Below are 25,451 nucleotides of genomic sequence, written 5' to 3'. Positions count from 1 at the left end.
CTGGAATGCTTAAAGCCACAAATGTCACCACAAGGATTCAAGCTGGTTTGAGGTGAATAGTCATTTCCTCCATTTCAGTTTTTCCCATCCTGTATCAAGACATCACTAAATCCTTTTCATTGTGAAGTGTGTGTGCATAAAACCCCTGGGGTACTGATGAAATGGAGATACTCCTCCATGGTTTCCTAGCGAGGGCACACTGCTGGAATATAGAAGATTCAGCCGAAGCTTGGACCTGAGACACGTTTCTCTCTGTCTCTCCCAATACATAGATCAAACTCATCTGGCTCAATTAATATTTAATTATCCACACAAAAGAGATCAACTTCCATAGAACAGATAGAGGGCATGTTGGATGGCGCAATGCAGCTCCCTTCAGAAAAAGTAGTTCAGGACCTGAAAACAGGCAATGTTACTATGGATTTTGGAGCCCTTGCATTTGGCACTTTCATCTCTGCTCCCAAGGGAAATTGTGCCTACCTCATCAAAGCACAGAGGAATTCAATCTGGAATTCTAGTGTTCTTGGCTATTACAAGGAGTCTCTCATTAATAAAAAAATAAATAAATAAATTCTAGGTTTCAAGAAAATTATTCTTAGAATTTAAGAAGGAATATTAAAGGCTGGAGCTATATTTCCTCATGAAGTCACTAAGGGTAAATCTTGAGGACAGCTAATCCAATAGCAGAGGGACCAACATCTACTGCATCCAAACAGAGTAAATTAGAGGGATTTGGTTTACACTTGTCAGTTGAAAATATCTGATTGATATTGTCTAGTTGTAAAAGACAACTTTAAAAAGATACTCAAATAGGATGTTACTGAAAAATGCAGGTGCATCAGCTGTTGGAAGACTGGATGTGGAGACTCAAGACAAGAGATGCTTTTTAAGCATTCATCTGGCAGCAGTGGCTTATAATTGTGTTTCAACCTTGAAAGGCTCTAGGCCACTTGACTTAGAAAACAACAGTAAAAGCAGAAACCTCACATACATGCATAAAGATGAAGAGAAGGGAACATCCACATTGATTCCTCAGCTCTTCCAAACCTCTCTCCTAGTACAATATTGTTGCCAGGTTATCTAACAGTCAAATGAACTGGCTATGCACTTGATCATTTGATTTTTGCTTCCTCCTATGGATTTATACACCCACACAAACACACCTTCTAAATTCAGAGGTAAGTCAAAGCAGATATTCCCTCTGCTGCTCGGTTGTGCTTAAATATAAGGCCAACGTGCTATATAAATTCCCCCACTGTGTGGAGATCCAGGCAATGTTCCAAGCACAGTGGGGTGGGGTAAGGATGTTTTTGTTCATTTTCTTGCTTGGACTGGATTATCTCATGACCTTCTGGTTATAGGTACGAATCTTCTCGGTGATAAAACAGGACCTAAGCGTCACCTATTGCAAAACAGCTTTTCTTCACCAGGTCAAAGCCCAGCAGAAGTCCCTGAGGTGTCTGTCTGCAGCTCTCTCTACTCTATAGTGTATTGTCATTTATAGTAATGTGTCTTGCTCATGTGCAACGGTGGTTAAAATGCAAATTCTATGCAAAAGGAGGGGCTGCAGAATCCATCAGTGAATATATTTTGTATGGATTAATTTCTTCCTCAGTCTGCAAGCAGTCCCACACATTTCAGTGGGGTATCTCGTGCTGTGCACGTTAAAGAAGGGAAGGGGGAGGAATAACCATAAACCAATTTGTGTCATAATTATGCAGAAGCACCGACATCTTTCCTCTTAAAGGGAGAGAAAACCCAAACACAAATAAATAGTTGCCTGCAATTAAAGCCATTAAAAAGGAATTACCTCAAGCAGGGGGCATGCTATGCAATGCAAATCAACCACGTCTGAAAGAGAGGACACACAGCGAAAATGCCCTGGAAACTGGGTGTGGCTGGGCAATTCACATTTATACCCAATTATTTCTCATTAGCATCACTGAATTGCCACAGATGGTACAAAAGCCGGCAGCTCATCTCCCTCTGATGTTCATAACCCAGTCTGAGCAACGTCTCTGGGAAAGTCATCTTAAGGTTTATAAACCAGCATCGGTGTTGCCTGAGGAACCAGGGACAGGAGCACACAAGTCACTCCCATCGTGCGCAGGTTTGATCCCTTCAGTCAAACCAAACTGCCCTCTTCCTTACAGCGAGCACTGGGAAACTCGCGCCGAGAAGCATCCTCTCTCTGTCTCCTCACACCAACTTCAACCGAACAAAACCACCAAGGCAAAACCCAGACAGAAGCAACCCTCTGCCTGCCCAGTCATTTCAGACACCACAACACGGGTTGTGCAGGGAGAAGCCCCTCGCTTGCGGAGCACCAGCAAGCTGGCTACCAAGCCACCGGCCAGCACCAGCCCTCGTTGCACCCCTTCGTTTCGTGTCAACTGCTGCACCGCGCTCCCACCGCCCCCCACGGGCTCTTCCCGGCCATCCTGCGCTACCTGCCCTGGGTTCTACCGCCCAGAGCAAGGAACGCAGATGCTGGGAGTCGGTTCCGAGCCCGCCCCGCCGCCTGCCGCCGCTCCCCCGAGTCCACCTTTTTGGGTCGCTTCCTCCGCTGGCTGCCGCCGTTGCACTTCTCGCCGTCGCTCTTCTGGGCTGCCTCTTCGTTCATCCTAGCGAACGGTTCTGCCGGCGCCGAGCCGTGCCATGCAAGGCTCCAGCCGCCCAGCCCCTGCCGAGGGTGGGACCCGCCGGGGGCGGGCGCAGCGCTGGTGCCGTTGCCGTGACAGCAGCAGCAGCAGCAGCGGTGGGGCGGGGGCCGGCGGAGCCCCGGGGACGCCGGGCAAGGCGAGGGGCGATGGCGGAGCTCTGTTCCATGAGTGCACCCCGACAAGGGAGGATGCTCCGGAGGAGAAACGTCGTTAGGGCCATGGAATGGCTTGGGGTGGAAGGGACCATCAACGACCATCTAGTCCAGCCCCTGCTGCATTAAGTAGAGACACAGAGTCATAGAATCACAGAATCGCTTGGGTTGGAAAAGACCTTTAAAATCATCGAGTCCAACCATCCTCTGCCAAGCCTGGTGCTAAACCATGTCCCTCAGCACCACTGCTCTGCTTCTTTTACACACCTCCAGCACGGAATCATTTAGGGTGGAAAAAGTCTTTAAGATCATAAAGTCCAGCCATTAACCAAGCACTGCCCGGTCACCACTAAAACATGTCTCTCAGTACCACCTCAACAGAGATTTTAAATCCCGGGGACTCCACCACTGCCCTGGGCAGCCTGTGCCAGTGTTTGACGAGTTTTTGTCTTCCCACTCAAAACAAGCTCTGGAAGGTGGTCTCACTGAAAAATGCATGCTGTTCACTTCTGTTTCATCTGCCAGACAGAATGAGTATTCCATGTTGGACTTGCATGGCCTGGTACACTTGTTGAGCAGAGGTTTGTTATTTGCTTTATTTTAGTAGAAGAACCAAGAAATAAAGAGGCTCAGAACAGAAAGCATTTCCACCAAGAAAGGGCTGTGTTCTCCTCCCTCAGCTGCTGAAAAGTCACCAGTGCTTCTCCCTACCTGGCTGTGGTCAGAGAAGGACACTTGGTGCTTCCTGGGTGTCCCACATCCCTGCAGCCTGAGGTGCTGCTCACACACCCTTCTCCAAACCTCTACACGTGAGCAAGGCATTTGGCCTCGATAGTAACATTGCAGAGATGATTCACTGTCACTATTAAAACAGACAATGGCAACATGATTGGCACAGCATAAGGCAATAGTTTGTACTACTAAAATAAATCACCTCCTCCCTGTTTTGAAAGAACGACACTGCAATATTCACATGTAAATGCATGTGAGAATTGCAAATGCGTTCTTATACAGAACAGGAAAAAAAAACACCTGTTCCACTTACAAGTGAACAAAACAGCCAAGTAACTTGCCCTCCTTCTCAAACAGCAGTGAAGGCTGAGGAACAAAAGAAAAAAGTCACTTCAACTGCTTACTCAGCAGAGGAGAGGTTGGAGAAAGTGGAAAGGACCCAGCGAGGCATGAATAGGCTCTCCCATAATCGCTGGCTGCTGACACAATGAACATCTGCAGCACAAACAATGTCAGCAGTGTAACAATCTGAAAATCCTCATGCTTTACTTTAAGGGTGACTTCTTTGTTACTGCTAGCAGTAGTAAATGCTACCCTAGTAAGAGAAACAACTCATGTAAAAGTAAAAGGGAGCTCCAAACCCTGAAGAAGGCGGGTGCTATACAACACTGCATCTGTTATGCCATAATTAGAGCTGCAATCACAGTCAGAGCGAGTATTTTGGGGAAGATGTACAGCAGTCATTTGTTATCAGCGTCAGACAGTCATGGAAATCAGTTGTGAAAGCTGTAACGATGTGGTTATTCTTTTCATCTACAAACAAGCAACAGCATCTGCACTCAAATGTTCTTAAAGAAAGAGGTCAATCCCCCTTGCACATTTTAGTCAAATTTTGCACGAATTCATCCTTCTCCCCAGCACTTTTTTCATACAAAACTCCACCTTTGCAGTCTGTCTGATGTTTATTCCCCCTTGGGTTAAGGCAGATTGTTGAAGTATGTGGCCCTGATGTGTTCTGTGTTTTCTTCTTAGAATCATGTTTCTTGCAAAATTAAAACCAAAAATCAATGCTATTTCTGAATGTAAATACAAAGAAAACTTAAATCACACAGGAGGTCTGAAAACTTGATGTAGTGATGTAGATGGGATGAGGAGCACAGTGTCTCTCTCTTAACCAAATCCATCTTTTCTCTCTCTTTCCCTAGAAGAGATGGAACTTGCTGCCATATTTTTAATGCTACATTTATTTTGGTCATCAAGCTGGGAAAGACTAAGGAAACAGGATTGCAGGAGATTTCCATGACAGCTAGGAAAAGGAGCAGATTTTCCTGAGAGGCTTGTATGATTGAAAGCTTGATGCCTTGTGAAAGGAAGAAGTCACAGGGAGTCACCACAAGCAGCAAAAGGCCAGTGCCCCTGGGAGGCAGCTGTGCTAAGTGCAGGCTGCAAGGTGTGAGGAAGAAGTAAGAAACAGGAGGGTTTTCAGCTTTATTATGCAAGTCTTCTAGTTATTTGTACTCCATCCTCATATAGGTCCACACCAGGGTAAAAACATTGAGTGAATTAGGCTGTAGTTAGCTAGAAAGCTAGACTGCAGAGAGACCAGCGTGGCATCAACCTTACGGTGACAGCACCCACAAACAAAACACTGGAGAACAAAACACTGTAGGGGCAAGTATCTCAAATACTTATTGATGGGAGCTACAAAACCACCACAAACTCACATGCACAAATTTACTGAAGGAAAACCACCTCATTATCCTCAACTGCTTTTAGCTCAGGTCCCCAAATCCTGGGCACTCACCTTTGGCAACACATTTTTAGGTATAGCCAAAGTAAACCAAAGGTTCTTGCTTACTAACAACACCTCAGCATTCTTCATTGCCCACAATCCCAGAAATCCAGCATGAAACTAAATCTAACCTAACCTAACCAACCAAACACAGCTGGTGTGAGTTGACAATAGGTCTAACAACCACACAAGCTGTCTCACAGAAATGCCTACACACCCCTGTAACTCCTAAATATTCAAGACTGCTGAAGGTGTTCTTCCTCATTTAAAACTGGTAGAACAAAATTGATCTAGCATGTGGACTTCATTTCCTTCACAAAAGAAAACTGATTAGCTGGAAAGGTACACAGACACAATCAAATTTCTAATAGTGGGAATTGCACAGGAAATAATTTTAAGTCACTTGGAACAACCACACACACAATCATTCCTCAGCAGTTTAGAAAAGGGGTAACAAGTCTTCAACCCACAGTGCAGGATCAGTGGTGACCAGGCAGCTCCCATGACTGAGGGTTTAGATGCTCAGGTAGATCAGTGTGTGGAAACTTCCCACAGCTATATCTGTCAGTCATATAGTTTCAAGGCCCATATTCATTATGTCTAAGCCCAGGTGCTTAGCTGAAGTGCCTTAATCCACCCAACAGCTGAATCACACTATAGTGAACAACCTTTCAGGTTAGCAACACACAATTACCTCCCTCCACACAGCTCTGATGAAGGGGATTCCACCTTGGCTTATATCTACTTTATGGAGCTGTACAGAAATAATGCACCAGAAGTGAGAAGCAACTCCCTGAAAGTTGTTCAGCAAAATGCTGGCCAGTCTCCTCACAAGCATTGCCAGAAGCTTCTTGTAGCACATTAGCAGTAATGGCAGCAGGATTAACTGAATGCCTTTAATTTGGTAAGTGCAGTCAGCTGGAAGGTTTCTTACTGAGCTTTGGGCATTTTCCAGACCTAGGACCCTCACTCCCAAACGTATCCCTGTAGGCACATAAACCAAAGCTGGAGAAGAATGTCCTCTTTACAACTGCTGGCAGATGATGCGAGCCTGCACTGAGCTCTGTGGAGCTGCAGTTGGATCACTGCTGCTGTGGAAGTTGTTGGGCTTGTAACTAGCTCAAGCATGTCTACAGTGCAGGCAGTCACAAGCACCCCTTTTTCTACCACTGAAATCATGCTTTTCTTATAGAAAATCACCTTTTTTTCCCCAAGAGTCATTCCTTATAGCATCATTCCTGATTAATTCCATAATTAAAAAAGTAATCCTACAAGGCCAGCTTTATTCCCACTAAATTCAACAGCAGCAGATAAATTAAGTTGAAGATGTTTAAAGTCCCAGCGTTACAAACAACAAAAATTAGAAACTGATGATTAAACCTGAACTTCTTCCTACAGCTTGACCTTCCTACATATTCTGCACCAGTGCTAGCTAAACTTTAAAAACATAGTAATAATTTAGAAATCGTGGTCAGCAAGTTAGAACACTTCCACCTTCTACATTTTGGAAACTGAAGGCTCAGGGGGATCTTAGCAATGTGTACAAATAGCTGATGGGAGAGAGTAAAGAAGCCTGAGATGCGCTCTTCTCAGTGGTGCCCAGTGACAGGTCAAGGGACAATAAGCACAAACTGAAATACAAGAAATTCCTTTTAAACATAAAGGAGACAACTTTTACAATGTAAAGGAATAGGCTATGAATCCTCAGTCCTTAGAAATACTCAAAAATTGACCATTCACAGCCCTGAGTAACCTGCCCCATCTGATCCTGAGCTGAGATGGGGGTTGGACTAGAGGATCTCCGGAGACCCCTCCACACCTTGACTCTTCTGTGATGCTATGAACACAGAGCCTTGATTCTGCAGCTGTTTGGGGACTGCACTGCTTTTAGGAGTTTTTAAAGGCATCAAAATGCTCAGATGTTCCAGCTGAGTAATTGCAAATATTGTCATTGCCAAAACAGTGGCAACCTGTCCGTTGTCAGTTGCTCCTTTGTTTAGCATTATACACACAAAAAATACCCCTCTCAGTCTCATGTGCTGCAGTAAGTGCTCTGTATCTAGTCAGCAGAACACCAGAGATGATCATCTGGGATTTTATTGACTTGCCACTACAGGAGTTTCAGCTGGTTACCTTGAGCTGAACCCTCAGCCTCCATCTGTCCCACCCTGATAAGAGAAGAACAATAGAGAGAATCAGGGTGGATGACAAAGCTGGCTACATTCACTACTGAACCCATTAAACCAAGCTGCAATGGGAAAGAGTTAAAGTATACATCAATTTAATTCTACCATAAAGTCTGAACAAATTATTTTTGTGATGATTAAATGAAGTTAAATAACACATACCACAGAAATGAGCATTTTTACATGCTGTTATATAACCGTTCCCTATTTGTTCCCTCCTCAGTGAATACAGCACAGAATCAGTAGCAAACAAACAAAGGTGTGAGAAGAAAAAAAGAAGAAAACAAACAAACAAAGAGACCAAGGAAAATATTTCTGCCCCACTCAGCAGATAATGAAATTAGTCCTTTTTAATGTGACAGACATGTTTTTTCACCTGTACAGTTTGCTCCATGTAAAATTGGAGTAAAATCCTGGCCCTGATAAAAACAAGGAGAGTTTCATTGTTGACTTCACCCAGCCTTGCCAACTAATACCATTTAAACACAAAAACATCTCCCACTAATACAAAGATCAATATCTCCCACTAATACAGTGATCATCTTTCAGCAGCATCTTCAATTCTCTGTGCTCCTCAGCCGAGACAGTGGCGGTGGAACAACAAAAAGATCTAACTGCTCAATTCATGTCGATTTAATTTCATTTTCCCCAGCATATCTTCCAGTTGTCAGCATGGGAAAAGAACTACTATGGAAGAGCAAGGGTTGAATCACTCATCAATGAAATAAAAACAAAAACAAAACCCAGTGACCTGATAGGTGTATGCTTGTTTCTACTAATTCGGACTGAAATCTCCTCAGAAGCAGAATCTTCCAAGTGCCAGAGTTTTTCATTAAGCATAACCTGCTATGTTGTGTTTAATACTGGAGTGTTACAGAGGTGTCATCTAAAACATGCAACCAAGTGACCTTTCTTTCATCTGGATTTATGTTGCATACTATGGATTGACCTAGTAATGAAACTCTTCAGGATGGAGGGACAGCCAAGGAATACAAAGACGTCTCCCAAGAAATACATCTGATGTGTACATTCACTCTTTTAACAAATCATGTTGGAAAAGCAGATAAAAAAAAAAACAACTCTCAGCTCCACTTCAATCCCAGTTTCAAATTCAGCACTGTGGCCATGGACAGCAGAAGGGACTGAGCTCTTTCCCAGCACCTCCTCAGGTGCACTCTGGTCCCTCACTTTCTTCTCTTGAGCCTCCTAACCCTGGCCGAGCACAAACACCTTCTGTACTGGTTTCCACACAGCAGAAAGACAATAAAAATTTCTGTGGCAAATATACCTGGGTGTCTCATTTCCCCAGAGAAGTATCAGTGTTGGTAGCAATCTCAGCTTTCCAGTACCCACAGGAGAGCTGGGGACTAGAGGAGAGATGGGGAGAGACTTCTTACAAGGGCTTGTTGTGATAGGATGAGGAGCAATGGCTTTGAGCTGGAAGAGGGGAGATTTAAACTGGAGATTAGGAAGAAATTCTTTACAGTGAGGATGGTGAGACACTGGAAGAAGTTTCCCAGGGAGGTTGTGGATGGCCCCTCCCTGAAAGTGTTCAAGGCCAGGGTGGGCAGGGCCTTGAGCACCCTGGTCTAGCGGAACCTGTTGGAACTAGATGATCTTCAAGGTCCCTTCCAACCCAAACCATTCTGTGAATCTATGAATCAAACAAAGATGATCCCTGTGTGTCCTTGGTGTAAAGCAACAAGCTGTGGAGCCCTCATCATCAAAGTATACCATAGCTGATGACACACAGTAACACTGAAAACATGTATTATGAGACGATTCTTCTTCAAAGTGTGGAAATTTCACATCACGTTCAATACTGTCAACAACTTGTGTGTTTAAAATACATATTTAAATACTAGGCTCAATTCCTATCCTCTACAACGGTGTCATTCCATGGCAGTGTCAAGGAACTATCAATATTTAAGAATTCTTTCTAAAGAAAGAATAAAATAAATAATTGTATTAAATGAAACACCAAGTTACTTTGTCCTTCAGTATGAACATCATCTATTTGCTGGGATCACTGAATATTCCTCGCATTATCTGCATTATAATTACCAGTCCAGTTTTGATAGTCTACATAATGCGAAGTGCTCCACAAAACATGGACACAGCAAAGATTCACATGCAAACTGACTGCCAAAATGCAAATGTAAAACATGTTTAGACCAGGGAGAAGAAATTCCTCCCCTCACTTGCAGTGTGCTGTAGATCAAACAAATTAAAATCTATGAACTGAATGCAGCATTTTCTGCCCAGTGGGAGCTGCAAATTGATCGCTTGCATTATATCTGTCCATCTGGTGGCTCCAATTGAGGGTTTGTGACCTCACATAACACCTCTGTGTGGAAGACATCAAACTTATGCAAGAGAAAGGGTTCTGAAGCACCTCGAGATTATCATGCAGGTCACATGCTCCATGGCGATTGCCATAGTAACCAGACACTTGCCATGGCCACTTGCTAGCTAGAAGCTTTCTGCTTTTATGCCTTGAATTGATGCTCTTTGGGTAATTGTTAATTTACCTTTTATTTTGGAATAAAGTTTTGAGGGGGTTGTGTTCATCTGGCAATACAAAGATAACCAGAAGTCAAGTGTGAAATCAGTTATAGTATAAAGAAAAATTAGGATGTGTATGGTATGGGCTCTATAAAATACAGAGCCTTGTGTGATTAAACATGCACAAACTGCAAGTGAAACGTGTCATAATTCCTGCAACAAAATAAAGAACAATATTCTTTTCTTGCCAGGTACTCAAATGAACCTCTAGGCTCAAAATTATTACAGGTGTAGCTGGTAGCTATGACTGTCATACAACCTTCTCTAGCTAGGGACTGTTTGCATCTCCTTGTAAAATACTCTGATCAAACCTCCACCTCTTGGATTTAAGGTTGTCTCAAGATGAACTTGAAATCCTCATCTGAAAGAGTTCAGCTCTTCAAGATTAGACATCCTCATGCTTTGGATCAAAAAGCACAAAGGGTATCAGGGCTGCCCACACCAGGGGAATGCAACCACGACTAAACCTGGGAATGACACCAGTGGCACAGGAGGAGCAGAGAAATTACAACATGAGGTTGAAAAAGGAGCAATGGACAGAAGACTCCGTGCTTCCTAAACCTACTGTCCTCCAAAACTGAGAATACAAAAAAACAATCTGCAATCAAACAAATGTTTTGAAACTCTCTAGACAAACTGTGTAGTGCTTCACATACAGAGCATGAAGCTTCCACTGCTATCACTAAGAAGGAGCAGGTGGTTGTCTACTGTTCCAGAAGTGAGGAAAAGTCAGTAGCAATGGCACTCCTGCAACCTTGATTCTACCTGTATTGATGCATTATGCATATACCTGCATCAGCATGGATCTAGAACCACCTGGCTCAGCCAGGCTTCACCAAGGGATTCCCAAGGAATACAGAGTGAGGGTGTCTGTTACCTTATCTGCAGATGTTTTCAGAGACATTGGAAGACATGGTGTAGGGCAGTGTAGGCTGGTGGCTTCCCAGCTACAGCAGCTGAACTTCACCCCAGATAACAGGAGCCACGCTGCTTACATCTGTCCCTGACAGCACACCTAGTGCCAGACAGGTGCTGCCAAACAAGCTGTTCACGGAGAAGTTTCTTATTTTCTGGCTGCTTCTCAGAGAGCTTGTGATCTTTTCTTCAAAGGTTTAAAAACTCTCAGGTATAATCAAATCCAGAGGGCAATTTATAATTGGGATCTACAAGATGGAATACACATACTCTGAAAAACCAGCATCCCTGTTTTCCTGAACTAAGGCTCCAGCCAAAACTTTGGAACCTCACTTACCTCTCTTTCAGCGTCTCATCTATTAAACAGGAAGAAGTGAGACTCTTCACTGAAGTGCAATGAAAACTAATTAATTCTTTTTCAACACTCTGGATATTACTTTGATGAGCACTATAGATGATCCCCCAAGGGAATAATAATTCTGCCTTCAAAGGGGGAGTTGAACACCACATTGTAAGTAAGGCCTAGGGCCACAAATCAAACAAGGGGACAGAAACAAGCTATTGAGTGGCTGCTCATTAAATGGGTGTCAGCTATTTCTGCATCGAGTGCAGCAGGAGCTGGTGGAAAAACTACTATGGGCATATGTAATTGAAGACTGTATCATAATGTACCCACATGACTGGGCCAAACAAAGGTTGAAAAAGCCTATTCTGCCTCTGTGCTCCCAGTTAACTCCTTTCAGTGGTGTGGTTAAGTATGGATATGAAAATAATGAATAAGGACCCAAATATAATACAGGATCAGAGAATGAGACATTCTGAGTTACCTACCCCCTCCCTGGAGATGTTCAAAGCCAAGTTGGATGAGGCAACCTGGGCTAGTGGAAGGTGTCCCTGCATGTCCCCTCCCATGGCAAGGGGGTTGGAACTCAATGATCTTTAAGGTCCTTTCTAACCTAAAGCGTTCTATGAATAAGTAATATTTAACAATTAAATAAATAAGGAGTCTAGAGTATAAATAAACACCAGAACATCCTACCCCAAGACAGAGCCCAATTTTTGCACACACCCTGCAAGAGACCATCTTTTCTATCTGGCAGGTTCTCTACACAAGTGGCTAGTACCCTGCACTTAGCAGCCCCACTCTCTCAGATTCACCTTAAGGAGATGGCACTTCTCTTACAACGTGGCAATTAACACTCCCACGGTGAGTAACAGGATGAATCATTCCAGCAATAGCCAAAAAAGCAAAGCAATCAAGGAAAATGGCTACACTGTGTATTCTTCTGCCTTAAAATAGGTCTTTCCTTCGTGTGCTGTACTGTGAACGGCCCAAATACATTTGATCTTAGAATAATTTTTCTGTTTATAGTATCTTAAGCCAAAGCCTATAAGGAAATGAAAGCATTTATTTTTAATTCTGTCTCAACAGGGAAACTCTGGCAGTGAAGGGAGGTTAAACAACTCTGCTGTTCACTAGGAGCTAAAAGAAAAAGTAAAAAAAAAAAAAGGAATACAAACAGTGCTGGAGAAATGTTAATCTGACAAAGCTCTGGAAAGATAAAGGTCATCATGCAGATGGGAACAACGTGTAGGATAAATTTGCTCATAAGGAAAGTTCAAAATTCACCAGGTCTGAGACACCTGCTGTGGGAATTGGAGGAAGAGAGCACAAAAATTAAGTCGAATCTCAGACAATAGGCTTGAAAAGCTTCTCAGAAGTTCCTGGTTGTGCAGCAGAAAGCCTTTCACTCCACAGCACCAGTAATAAAGTAGACTTGGGGAGAAAAAAAAAACCAAACCCACAAACAACCACACCCAACAAACCCAAACTAAACAAAACAAACAAAAAACCACTAGCAGAGTATTCTTCCAAACAAACCTTTGGTTTGCTGTTTAAATCCATACTGGAACCCACCCTTCATCCCAGAAGAGCACCTTTCCCCAGAGAAGCAAGAGCTGAACTTCTGCAGAAATTCACCTTAGTTCAAGAGTAGGGAACATCTGACCTTGAGCCAAGAATGTGGAAGATACTGGTGTCAGTCCAAGCACAACAAGAAATCTTCTACTGGTGCAAATAAAACAGATGAAATAAGAGAGAAAGCAGATAAAACCAAAGATGACTCTACCCTCATATATAATTGATAAAATACAATTAAATAAATGAGTTGAACTGAACCTTAGAAAGACTCTAGGAAACTGAAGTAAGACATTTTGTCTACAAACTATGGGTTATAAAGATGATGTTTGTTTGCAGATCAACCACCATCACATGTAATTAGGTGAGAAAAAGCTTGAACACACCTAAAGGAGGGCACCACAGGCAGCAAATAAATCTGGATTATAATAGAAAAGAGTAACTTCTGCTGAAACAAGCAATGTACATTTGGGATCTGTTTTGTTGCATTTTTATGACAGTGATTTATTAATAAGGGCTTCTTTCCCTGCTGCACTACGGTTGGGATCCTTACCGAGAACAGAAAGAATATAAAATGTCTTTAGAGTTTCTTTCTAGGAAAACCACCTACAATAGCAAAGACAATTTTGAAACCAAATCTGATTTAAACAGGCCCAATAAAACAGCTTGGAAAACAGTTACTTTAAACTCTCCATAACTGTAACCACAAGTGTTTGGTTTGGGAGCATATGCAAAAATTCCACTTGCACAATAATCAGAAGAGATAAACCAAACAATTTATGTAAACCAAATGGATGTTTTCTCCTGCAAAGACTTAAAAATATTTCCTGTTGCCAGTAAAAATACTCATAAAATTTGGAATGTGAAAGAGCAGCTGGGAGCAGTTAGCTACAAGAGAAGCCCTCTGCTTTGTAGGTATTTTGCAAATCAATGCACAGATTGGCAAGCACAGGTTTTCATTTCCTTTGAGATAAGCCTTGTACAGAAAGAAAACTCAGCACTATTTCTTCCTGCCACGCTTTGGAATCTACTATGAATTTCATAAATTCCTATGTGAAGGGTCTAACCCACACTTTAAAACACAGCAGTCAATGCAATATGGAGACCACCATGAACAGGTGAAAAGGATCCTTAATGATGCAGCATCATTAAAAAGCATCAAGGTAGCACCTGTCTTGTCCAAGAGTTGCCATGCTCACTCTAAACAGCTTTTACTGACCAGCTGAGTCAAGTTTCTAGCAGAAGCAGCTTATCTGCAGAACGAATTTCTTGCTGCAGCAGATGTGAATCTGGTCTTACAGGGGGGTTTCACACTTTGTTTACACACAAAGGCATTCTTGCTTATTACTGCATGGGATGAGAAGCAAAATCTGGTACAAGGAAATGACTTTCAGTAATGTGCAAGCACCTACCCTACTAATAAACCTTTGCAGCTGTCAAATGAGGTGCTTGCTTTCTAGCAGTGTAGACAAATGTTATTAAGATGCCAATACTGACAACTGTGTTCAGATTCTACACACAGAAGTAGAGCATTTTTTTCTGAATGACAAAGAGAAATTAAAATGCCTAATGTCAAACACACAGATTTGGTTTCAGCAGAAAAGCTTTTGCTCATTTTTCACTTGATAATGCTGGGGTTATTCCTTCCCTGCAGAATTTGTCATGTCAGAGAAACAGAGGTCTGACAGCATTTGAGAAATTTTTGTAGATTTTCATTTCTCAGTTTCATTCAAATGTCTGCAAGGCTGTCATTGGCATGAAACTTAAGAGAACATATCTGAGTAAGTTCACTATGGTGAAAACAGATGAAAAGCAAGTGGTAAACACCATTTCTCAATACAGAATTTGACTTATTTCACTTTAAAAACACAAAGCAACAAACGAGCTGGGCTTTTAAGCCATACTGCTGCATTACTCCAATTACTTCACAGGCAAATCCCAACAATCACACATTATGGTTTATAATAGAGGAGTGCAAGTCCTCACTTCAGAAAGTGCATATTTAAAGTTAATTTTAGGGCATAATAACACTAAACACTGTCTTGGTGAAAGCTTTTATTGAATGTTTTTTAAGCAATCCCTATGGTTGAATATAATCTGTTAAATGGATCACAGATGAAGGAGCCCTGTGTATTTTTCAAACTGTTAGATATAATTTGATAAGTTAGGTGATCCCAGTGAAGTCAAGGGCTGGTGTTCAACCAAAGAGGAAAATTAAGATTCAAGTCCTTTCATTAGAAAGATCTTAAGGATTATTAAATACAGATAAAAATATTACCATTACACATTATCTCTGTCCCATCTTAATAGACAGCAGTTTAACTACATCAGAGTCTCAGATATTACTACTGTTATTAGAGGCCTGGAATGAACTGACACAGAATACACTGCCAAGCCAGTTCTCCCACACCCAGCTCTATATTCAAACTGGGCTTCTTTTCTCCCCAGATACGTTTCATTGTCCTCTCCAACCAGTGTGTCCTCCTGCCCACAGCTGCAAAGGTCAAGTTGATCATGAGATGAGCATTGTAGGCAGAACGGATCCAGGGATTTGGAAATTCAGCAGATGTAAGAATTCCTGAAAGCAAGTTCACTTTCAGCAGGCATCACTCTGCTGAGGCCAGAGAGGAGAACCCAAGGTCTGCTGAGGTTAGGTGTACCTGTGGTTCATACTAACACGCAGAGACTCGGAAGGACAAATCTAGAACCTGTGTTGTTTCTCTGCCATGTTTCATGAGCCCCATGAATTCTGAAAACCTGGACTCCAGAAAAGATGGGCAGGTGAAGTCAAACAAATTCCTAGAAGGGTCAGAGGTTGCTCTTGGGGAACATGGGGATCCAGGAGCCATCAGAATCCTCTCTCAAGATGATGGAAAACTGTCTTGGTATTTCTTCCCAAAACCACAGTGTGCTATTGTGCTTGCTGCAATTTCTGCCTAGGTTTGTCGTGTGGAGCGTTGACTTGTCTCTAACTCCTCCTGTCCTATGTATAGGCTTCTCTGTCCTATTTTCCCCCCTATAAACTCTTCCCTTCTTCCCCTCACTCCATCTCCTCATGTTTCCTCTTTGCAATTCTGCTTTTAGCTAAACTGAACCCAAATATATATATGTTTAATAATAACATGTTGTGCCTGTTTACCAACCCTCCTGCAGCATGTTTGCTCTAGGCCTTCTGTTGCCCTGTGTGTGAATCATCCATTTAGGCAGCAAACTCTGGGGGAAAAGGACTGCCTGTGTTTGAAAGCCAAACAGAGCCTAGCACACAGAGCCCCATTCTTACTTATTATAATAACTTCATTAATGCTCTCACTTTTTCCTCACTTCTGGAGTGTTGGATGCTTGCTTTGTCTGCCTTGACTTCTCTTACTAAATTCTCCAGCTAAAGCTGACAATCACCTTTGGATATGCATTGAGCAGTATGCATCATAAAGCAGAGCTTTGTGTTTGACACACACACTTTGCAGGAAACCTTTGCTGTAAGATCAGCGACTACCAAATGTCATCCTGTGACTTCTTGCACTTGAAAGCCACTCAGAATATCCTTTATCCCAGAAAAGCTTCACATTTAAAAAAAAATTAAAAATATACTGTTTGAATAAGTGTAATTACAACCAGCTCTGATGGAAGTGCAGCGCAGGCTCAGAGCATTATAGCAACCAAAACAGGTCCTGCAAGCTCACTATCTACAACACTGATACACATCCCTCCACCAGGGAGTACTCTCCTCTCTTAGCTGATCCACACAAAACCTGTTCACACACACACCACTTTCACATGCAGTTTGTGAGGAAAATCAAGCCTTGCTACACGAACAAGCACTACTGAAATCCCAACACTGGTGAGGGGCAGTGGGAAGAGGAAAAGAATGGCTTGTTCCTGCTCCTGGACACCATAGGACACTCTGAGTTCTGCCTTTGCTAACAAAAGCTTCTTTTCATTAAAGGGTGGGGGGGAAAAAATCCCCTTTTATTCTTTAGCCTTTGAAGGGCTTACTTACATCATTGCTCCTTCAGTTTCAGGGTTTTAGTGAAAACAAGCTTTCTCCTGGGCTGGTCAAATGACTGTTAACTAAGAATTCCTGGGAGTGTTTAATCTATGCTCTTTCTTAATTGCTGGTGAAGGTACCTTCTAATAATGACTCATCTTACAAAGAAACAAAACCACAGCAGAATCCCTCCTACTCCTACAGTATCAACGTTACAAGAACCTGGGCATCTTTCCACCAAACAAGTCACTATACTTGTTTGGGTTTTTTTAACCCTCTAATTAGACCCAAGGTTTCCAAGGGGAAATCATAATGAGCTTTATATAGGGCAGAGAAAATACTTCAACACTACTATTTCATCATATACATACAAATACAATTTCATCATCAAGTTTTTGTCCAACGGGTGAGAAGGGACATTAACAAAATTAATGAGGGAAAATAGATAATTGCACTAGCCCTGTCTTTTTTTTCCTCCACAATCAAATACTAAAAATAATAACACAGAATCCCAGCATGGTAGGAGTAGGAAGAGACCTCTGGAGATCATCCAGTTCACCCCCACTGCTAAAGCAGGATCACCCACAGCAAGTTGCCCAGGATCACAGTGTCCAGGTGAGTTTGCAATCTCACCAGAGATTGCAATCTCTCCACAACCTCTCTGGCCAGCCTGCTCCAGGGCTCCAGCACCTCAAAGCAAAGAAATTTATCCTTATTTTTTTCTAAAGATATCTGCATACAATTCCCTGTGATTATTTTCCTTTTATTTCACATGCATGAGCCTCAGCTTCACAAAACCCTAAGCTAAAAATACTTAGGGCCACATTTTTCTGCCTGATTCTGCCAACACATAAGGATTTGAGCACTCTCGTCCTGGGGGTTAATTCACCTGCCTGTTTATCTACTGCAGCAGAGAACATAACAGATTTGTTGTGATAACAACAAGTGACACCATGTTAGAATTTCTCAGGTAATGCACACTTCAAGTTTTAACCCAGCTAAGAGTCCTTCTGCAAATGGTCTTTAAAGCTGATCGGCGCAGAGCTGCTGCTGGAAGCTAAGCACAGGATTTGGTCTGTGCCTGGGTAGGTCAATATTAAAGCTCCCTGCAGATGAGCATGTTTATTTCAAAATAAGATCTCCTATTATCCACATGATGCAGATCACAAGGCAACTTGTGTGGATGGACCTGACCTGAAAAACCCTTTTCAGTTTGTGCTTATCTGCTCAGCCCCCAAACCAGAGATATCTGCGGGTAGTTTTAACATCAGTGGGTTCATGAGAGCTGCAGAAGTGTCAGTACATTTGTGGTCAGTGGCATACAATAAAAGAGGGCAGAAAATAAAAGATGGAATTGCTTTGCCAGCTATGTAATTGTTTCATCTGAAGGACACTCACTAATAAAAATCAGCTATGACTAACTGCAGCCTACAAAGCAGAGCATCAGACCCTGAAAAGCAAGTCAGTCTTTGGGAGAGACAGCACTAAACATTGCTAAATGTATGTTGTCTGGGAAAATAAATGGCAATAAAAACTGCAGAGGTGAGCAGTAAAATTCAAGTAGAACTAAGAGGAGTTCTTATAGTTTGTGTGCTTATTTTCATTAACTAATCCCCACCAGTGCTTACCATTGTAATCTTGCAATGCTATACTAAGAAAGGAAACAGAATGTCAAATGGACCTGAAGGAATCTGCAGCCAGAAAAAAGCCCCAGTCCAAACCCAGAAGAGACTTTACTTCATCTCACCACCCAGGATGAAAAATGTACACACCAAACCCATGGACAACATGAATGCAATCTGATTGCTCAGATGGTTGCTCCCTGTATCTGCCCAGCCCCTCAAGCTCTGACTTGACACAGGTTCTTTCTTTCTTCCCCCTACCAGAGTATTTAGCAAACAGAAAATACGGATCCTTCAGGATTTATTAGAAGATTTGCTTTGGATCAGAACATTAGGATTCACTCCCCAATGCAACAGAGGTAGACAACAGGGCTCATGAATTCAGACTGATTGCAGTGAAAGTTTCTCATCCTGGCAACACCGTTGCTATAGTGATCCCAGCTGAGAGGATATTCTTAGCAACCGCTCCTAACTCCCAACTCCAGTGCTCCTGGGTTCCTCCAAAATGAGCTGCACAACCTCATTTCCAGAACCTTGCCATCACCAGAAGAGCCACTAGAGTGGTGTGAGCTCATGAACTGAAGTGCCTTCTCTGCAAGTACCATACCTGCCATGGGATACGTGATCCCAACACCACCTCTGTGACTCCAACCACACCAATCATGTTTGGCAACCACCTTCAATTCCTGCCAGAAGCTGCATGAAGCCACAGCTCCTCCCGGCTGGGCTTTCCTCCACTTGCAGCAGCAGTGACAGAAATAGGAGTGCTCAAGACCCAAAATAAAATCTGAGTTTTCATGTGGATTCAGCTTAGGATGGAATGAATCACATCGCTTCACTCAGGTGATGCAGTGTGGACTTCATCTGGGAATGCAAACGGGAATAGTAGAGAATAGTACTCATAGTAGAGGAAGAGAGGAAGTTAAATGGATTGAGTGGCTACTACTTACAAACAGATTTAGAGCTGCTACCCACTAGCAAGCCTGGATGTGCTAACACTAGGCATACCAGATAGTGCCAACAGCAGTGAATTTGACATGACTGACAGGTCCCATGAAGCCTGATGGACCAGCTGCTCTGTTCTGGATAGGTACTCAGTATGTGACTTACAAGACTCGTAAAGAAGAACACTGCAACTGCTTGGAACAAATAATACATTACTAAGCATAAACTATGTGAAATTAGACCTTCAAGAAGGTCTCTTCAAAGGTAAAGTTTGTAGGACACAAGCAAGCAGAAAGCATGAGCTAACTGCCCAGCCTGAACTAAAAGAACCCAAGTACAAAGAAATACAATTTAGAAGCCCTTGGCAAAGAGCAATTTTCAAGAAGGTATCTTCAGTGTCACGGTGAAGTCTCATCTTGCTACAGCAATTGCAAGCCTCAGCCAAGGTCAGGGTCCAAAATATGTTCCCACTATGAATGTGGAATGAATGACTGTCACTAAAGGAAGTACCTCAGTGATTCTAGACAAGAAAGCTCCTGATAAATTTCTGGCTTCCTTCAAAACAGAAACCCTTGAGCACTCCCTGTTGCAACAATAACAATTCCTAGTTTGAACACACAACGTTTGTAGCAGGAGAACAACAACTGCTTGGCAATGAGCCTGATCTTGACCCCACACCAACATGTACCAAAAGGAACTTTGATCAGCTTTCCAGAATCACATCAGCTTGACCTCAATATACATAAATAAAATGGAGATTAGGCCTGATATTTCAGCTTTGCTACTTTTTCTGAAGTAGAAATTAAGCAGAATTCTGCCAGATGCTTAGCTAATACGCAAATGATTTGATAAATATCAGCAAGTGCTTTACTTTTTCATTTCCTGCATATTTCTATTCAGAGGGATCCTGGGAAGATGCAGGACATGGAGCTGCAAAGAGCCCAACTAGATTGTATTTACTTGGGCAGATTTTGTGGTCTCTTTCAAGTGTGCTAAATATAGCTGATTATTTTTCTTTCTAGCCTAAAAAAGGAAAATCACAGCTGACACAGATTTCTTCTCAGCAGTTGCCTGCAAGCCCTGGTTGCAGATCTCTTCCCATAGTGAAGAGCAGGCAGCATATACCTGTGGATGTAGGTGCTCTGACCACACACTGGACTACTACTACAGAGTGTTTCCTGTTCCAAAATTAAATACAGCTAATAAATGGGAAATGTTAAAAATAGCAATGCTTCAGGTTAGGAACCAATGCAGTCTAGTTCTATTTCTAGATTAAATTGCAAAAGTTATTCCACATACCATATCACAGAATCATAGAATGGCCTAGGATGGAAGGAGCCTTAGAGATCATCTACTCCAACCTCCCCAGCATGAGCAGGGACATCTTTCAACTAATTTTGGCTGCTCAAGGCCTCATCCAAACTGGCCTTGAACACCCCTTGTGAATGCTTGAGGAAGCACTCACAACCTTCCTGGACAACCTGTTCCAGAGCCTCAGCACCCTTGTACTGAAGGAACTTCTTCCCGTGACCCAGTCTAAACCTATTCATGCTCAACTTCAAACCATTCCCCCTTGTCCTATTGCTAGACACCCTTATGAAAAGTCCCTCTCCAGCCTTCCTGTAGGATCCCTTCAGGTACTGGAAGGCAGCTCTAAGATCTCCCCAGAGTCTTCTCTTCCCTGAGTTGTTCCAGCCCTGGGATCATTTTTGTGGCTTCCTCTGGCTTCACTCCAGCAGCTCAGTGTCCTTCTGCTGGTGACACCAGAAGTGGAGGCAGGATTGGAGGTGAGGTCTCAGCAGAGCAGAGTCAAGGAGCAGAATCCCCTCTCTTGCCCTGCTGCCCACACTCCTCTGGCTGCAGCCCAGCACACAGCTGCCTGCTGGGCTGCATGAGGGCACTGCTGGCTCATGGGGAGCTGCTCAGCAATCAACACCTCCAAGCCTCTTTCTTCTCAACCCACTCTGCACCCAGCCTGGATCTGTGCCTGGGACTGGCCCAACCCAGATGCAGGACCTTGCACTTTCACTTGAAGCTCATGCATGTCATCATATACCATATCATATCCTAATGAACCACTGGGCTTAACAGTCTCTGTCTAGAATCAAAGCACAGTTTGCATATATTTTGGTATCCAATTTATACAAATACAATAAAGCTTTATGGCTTTCTCTTCTTCCTTTTTTTTCTTTTTTTAAGACTAAAGAACTGCCAGTTGACACTTTCATGGTGCTGAGCCAGAACCATCATGTCAGCAACCCATACATGATTTATGTGGGTCATTTTCATTCTAAACAGGTGCAAAGACACGTTCAAGATTCCATACTAAAAACGGCTGATTCTCCATTTTCTTTTTAACTTCTATTAAGTGTTTTTAATAAATAAATAAACTGAAGATGCCACCATGTACTCAATACAATTTATCCTCCTTACTTGCAATAATCTCCTTCTAAAGCCCTGTTTTTCAAGGTGAGGAAATGCTACAAGCTCTGCACTGGGAGCATATGGTGCATTACACAAACTTATGCCACACAAAGAAGCGGTGCTAAGAGAACATTATGCTTGCAAATCCACAAGCTCAAAGAGTGGCAAAGCTAGAATTAGACAGTTTCAATCTGCCCTTTTGTGTGTATCTATATTGTGCATCACAATACCATAGAACAGAGTCCTTTTTCCCCCCTGGTAATTAGGGGATGCCTCATCCAGTCTCTGTTGGCCCTGTTCTTTCCTTTTATCTGTCCTTTGACACAATGCCTGTCCAGGACCACAGCCATTATTCCTCTCTGCCCAGTCCATGAATGCCCACCTCCCAGCTGTGCCCACTCCTTGCCTTCCCTCACTCTGGCCCAGCATGCCCATGCAACCCTCCATCTCCTGGGCAGTTCTCCTCTCCTAGCTCCTCCACGCAGTCCACCACCACTCCATCTCACTGCAGATGGTCAGTCAGGTTACCTACAGCCTCCCTCACTTTTCTGCCTCAGCAGGTCATGGCAATTAGAGCAAAGCTACTCTGCTTTACCAGAGAGCAGAAGGTAGCCCCTCACTCCTAACAATATTTGCATATGATGTATGAAGGCTTATTTTCAGTAGAAACTCTCACAGAGAAATCACACATGAGGCTCTCAAGAATTTCCTCAAGGAAATTTGGAGCTCATTAGTATGACTCCTAAGGCTATTTGCGTGAGTGCAGCTCTAAAGCAATCCTTCCAGTAAGGAACCTGATGGAATCCACAAGTCATTAGCACCACAGTGGGAAACATATCTCTTTTTCATCCATCACAATTGATGTGCAGCTCGTGTGCAGCGACTTTAAAACATCTGCAAAGATCTGAACTTCAAGAGGTCAGTGGAAATAAAGTGTTGAAAATAAAGTGATGCAAATTGTAACCATTGTTAAACATAAGTCAGCCATGGCAACTGTTTGAGGCAGAAACTCCAGCCTCATTTCTCTGCTATAAATCTGACATAACTGAATCAGCAGCCAGATCCTGGACTCATTAAAACTAATTATTCCAGCAGTTCAGGTGAAAGAAAATTAAACCTCTTACCTAAAAAACTCACAGGGAATTCAATTCCAAGTCAAAGGAACCACAGAGTGGTAGAATAAGTCACATTGGAAGGGACTTGGGGAGCTCATGTCACCAGCACTCAAAACAGGTCCAAATCCAACCAGGCTGTCCAGGACAGTGTTCAGTCAAATACTGACCACCTCCAAGGCCATAGGTGCCACAGCCTCTCTGAGCAGACTCTTCCAATGCTTGACCCTCCCTCACAGTGAAAATTTTTCTCCCTGTATATAATCAGGAGTTGCTGTGTTGCAACTCATGCCTGATGACACTTGTCCTACTCTTAGTATTGTGCACCTCTGAGAGGATCCTGGCTTTATCTCCTCCCTATTAAGTAGTTGAAGGCAGTGATACAATCTCCTCTTCATAAATCTTATTCATGCAAAAAAGAGAAGAGCTTCCATAGTGAGGGAAGATTCTCAAACCTTCAGCAATCTGTGTGAGGCATGCTGTTCCTATTAAAGGTTATTTGGCCACTTTTTGAATAGGAATCCAGCACACTCAGCTCCTTATGCAATTTAGCATGGACTGCGGGCACAGCATACATAATTACTGCTCCAAGCATGTGAGCAGCAAGGGTCACCAGCAGCTGAAATGATTCTGCAAGGAAGACAGACAACTCCTGCATCTACCTTTGCACTGTGGTAAGATCATAGAATGGCTCAGGTTGGAAGGGATCTCAGAGATCAACTACTTCAACCTCCCCGCCATGGGCAGGAGATGCCTCTCACATAGACTTCCCTGGGCAGCCTATTCCAGAGTCCCACCACCCTCACTTGCTCTCCCTCAGCTTAAAACCAGTCCCCCTTGCCCTGTTGCTTTCTGTGGGATCCCTTCAGGTATTGAAAGGCTCTAAAGGTTCCCCTGCCTCGTTCTGGGAGCAGGTTTAGGGTTTGATCCTGCAAACCTGCACAGCTTTGTGCTTTTATCTTTGGAGACAAGCTTGCAAATTTAGCTCCATCTGTTATTAGTCAGGAAAGAAACAGATTTAGGTTCTTAAATCTTATCTCCTATGACCTTAAACCTTAAGCTGTAACAAAATAAAAGCTATAGAGCTCATATGAATTTCTCCACAGACTTACAACTTTGAGAAAATATTTTCAAACTGGAGAGAAGCCTGAGACTGATTTTCTGGAAGTTCTGTGTTTGCAGAAAGACAGTAATTGACCTACTTACTAGATCTTTTGGAGGAGCAAACCTTGAATGGGATGTTAGCTTGTCCCACAGTGCCTGATTAACACTCTGTTTTCAGAACATACTTCTCTGAGACCAAAGAACTAAAGGGAACAGACAGGAGTCTCCCCAGATTTTCCAATGTCTTTTTTGTAGATTTAATTTTTCAAGATGTCAGTTTTCCAGTTACTGTTAAGCCTTGAGCTCTAACCCAAAGTAAATAAATACATACACAAATACAGGAAGGTTATTATAAAAACCCTTTTGGGATATGCCCTACATAGCAGAGAGAGGCCAAGATTTTATACATATTTAGCTGAGTTATTCTAAAAAATCCTCTTGATAACAGAGATGTGAGGTAAAATGACTTGAATTACCCAAACCAATCACCAAAAGGCTCTGAATTTGACCATCATCCTCATGACTTTGCTTGCAAGGTGAACCAGAGCTGGAGTCCATGATGAAGGAGAGCTTTGCAAGGAAGCACCTCCACCCAAACAACAAGGAGTCAGTGCACAAAGGTAACGGTCCCACTAACCCCAGCTTCCGCCTGGTGGGCTCTGGTGGGTTCTGCTTTCTGACAGGCAGCAAAGGTAGCTGCTTCCCATTGGAGCTGCCTGGGAATTATGAGGCTTGTAGCCATAGCATGGAAGCCAGAGAAGAATTATAGAATGGTTTGGGTTGGAAGGGACCTCCAAAGGTCTCCATCCTTCTTGTAGGCTGATACCAAGAACCAATCAAAGCATCAAGTGCCACAGCAGGAGCAGGGGTGAAACAGAGTTAAGAATGGGAAGAGTTGTTGGAAGAACAAAGAAAATCAGACAATAAAAATATCCAGGTGGAGCAGTGAGATGTTTACAAAGCGAAGCAGAAGTGCAAAGACTAAACCTGAAGAGAGCAGTTCTGAAATGACAATGCAGTCAGTATTCCCAGGACACCAGCTACCCTCTCATTAAACTCCAGCTATATATAAACATTCAAACAACAATTCAGCACTTCAGCAATCTTTTTAATCTTCCAACTATTAAGAAAATACATGAAAGGGAACAAAAGCAGATTGCCTTTACTTTTGTTTATATGAAAAATCCCACCAGGCAAGCAAAAGCCACAGAAGTGCTGTGCTATAAAATATTTTGCAATGAGAATATTCAATGGTAGAATTATTAATGTCAGCCTGCTGTAACTCAGATAGCCTAAAAAACCTAACAGCATCTAAAACCCTATGATTGATTTGTTG

This window comes from Indicator indicator, chromosome 25, assembly GCF_027791375.1.
Source record: "Indicator indicator isolate 239-I01 chromosome 25, UM_Iind_1.1, whole genome shotgun sequence".
In the NCBI taxonomy this organism is placed as follows: Eukaryota; Metazoa; Chordata; class Aves; order Piciformes; family Indicatoridae; genus Indicator; species Indicator indicator.
Note: the sequence above shows the minus strand (reverse complement) of the source record.